The sequence below is a fragment of the Cyclopterus lumpus genome, chromosome 24 (assembly GCF_009769545.1).
Source record: "Cyclopterus lumpus isolate fCycLum1 chromosome 24, fCycLum1.pri, whole genome shotgun sequence".
Classification (NCBI taxonomy): Eukaryota; Metazoa; Chordata; class Actinopteri; order Perciformes; family Cyclopteridae; genus Cyclopterus; species Cyclopterus lumpus.
The window spans coordinates 1,289,921-1,292,420 of NC_046989.1; positions in this window are offsets into that span (position 1 = coordinate 1,289,921).

Sequence of the window (2,500 nt, forward strand, 5' to 3'; positions counted from 1 at the left end):
TATCCTGATTACTGAAGTCTGGTTCAACTATCCTGATTACTGAAGTCTGGTTCAACTATCCTGATTACTGAAGTCTGGTTCAACTATCCTGATTACTGAAGTCTGGTTCAACTATCCTGATTACTGAAGTCTGGTTCAACTAACCTGATTACTGAAGTCTGGTTCAACTAACCTGATTACTGAAGTCTGGTTCAACTATCCTGATTACTGAAGTCTGGTTCAACTATCCTGATTACTGAAGTCTGGTTCAACTATCCTGATTACTGAAGTCTGGTTCAACTAACCTGATTACTGACGTCTGGTTCAACTATCCTGATTACTGACGTCTGGTTCAACTATCCTGATTACTGAAGTCTGGATCAACTATCCTGATTACTGACGTCTGGTTCAACTATCCTGATTACTGACGTCTGGTTCAACTATCCTGATTACTGAAGTCTGGTTCAACTATCCTGATTACTAAAGTCTGGTTCAACTATCCTGATTACTGAAGTCTGGTTCAACTATCCTGATTACTGAAGTCTGGTTCAACTATCCTGATTACTGAAGTCTGGTTCAACTATCCTGATTACTGAAGTCTGGTTCAACTATCCTGATTACTGAAGTCTGGCTCAAATTAACGAGATGGTTTGAGCCTTTGACAAACCGGGATAGCCTGATGTCAATCATCTTGGTAATTTTAGCTCGCTAACAGGACATTTGATCGACTTAGTTGAGCCACGTACGAGAAATAGGGCCCTGAAGGGGGTATTTTGTTGTTGTTGGTTGTGTTGTTGTTGTTGTTGTTGGTGGTAGTGGTGGTGTTGTTGGTGTTGTTGTTGTTGGTGGTGGTAGTGGTGGTGGTGTTTTTGGTGTTGTTATTGGTGTTGTTGTTGTTGTTGGTGTTGTTGTTGTTGGTGGTGGTAGTGGTGCTGTTGTTGTTGGTGTTGTTGTTGTTGGTGGTGGTAGTGGTGGTGTTGTTGTTTGTGATGTTGTTGTTGGTGGTGGTAGTGGTGCTGTTGTTGTTGGTGTTGTTGTTGTTGGTGGTGGTAGTGGTGCTGTTGTTGTTGGTGTTGTTGTTGTTGGTGGTGGTAGTGGTGGTGTTGTTGTTTGTGATGTTGTTGTTGGTGGTGGTAGTGGTGCTGTTGTTGTTGGTGTTGTTGTTGTTGGTGGTGGTAGTGGTGGTGTTGTTGTTTGTGTTGTTGTTGTTGTTGGTGGTAGTGGTGGTGTTGTTGTTTGTGATGTTGTTGTTGGTGGTGGTAGTGGTGGTATTTTTGGTGATGTTGTTGTTGTTGTTGTTGTTGGTGTGTTCAGGTGTTTGTGTGAACGGTGGGAAAGTCCCTCCAGCCCCCCTCTGTTCCCAGGCTTCATGCCCCTCGCTGCCCTCTTTCTGCCCCTCTCGGTGCTTCCTGCCCTCTGCTGCAGCTACACAGGCTCTTATTGTGGAGGAGCCTACGCCTGTCACTCCCCATCACACACGCACACACAGACAGACACACACACACACACACAGACAGACACACACACACACACAGACACACACACACACACACACACAGACAGACACACACACAGACACACACACACAGACAGACACACACACAGACAGACACACACACAGACACACAGACACACACACACACACACAGACAGACACACACACACACAGACACAGACACACACACACACACACACACACACACAGACACACACACAGACACACACACACACACACAGACAGACACACACACACACACAGACACACACACAGACAGACACACACACACACACAGACACACACACACACAGACACACAGACACACACACACACACACAGACACACACACACACAGACAGACACACACACACACACACACACAGACAGACACACACACACACAGACACAGACAGACACACACACACACAGACACACACACACACACACACAGACACACACACACACACACACACACAGACACACACACACACAGACAGACACACACACACACACACACACACAGACAGACACACACACACACAGACACACAGACAGACACACACACACACACGCACACACACTAATACACACACACCCTTTTTGCCTGCTAATTGACTGAAGAGGAAAACCAGCTGAAGACAGTCACAAACTGGTTTATTGAACTGGTTTTACACTTAAAGCAAGGAAGTAGTGCACAGTGGCCGGAGTGTCTGGTTCATATACTGACTGGTTCATATACTGACTGGTTCATATACTGACTGGTTCATATACTGTCTGGTTCATATACTGACTGGTTCATATACTGACTGGTTCATATACTGACTGGTTCATATACTGACTGGTTTAAATACTGACTGGTTCATATACTGACTGGTTCATATACTGACTGGTTCATATACTGACTGGTTTAAATACTGACTGGTTCATATACTGACTGGTTCATATACTGACTGGTTCATATACTGTCTGGTTCATATACTGTCTGGTTCATATACTGACTGGTTCATATACTGTCTGGTTCAT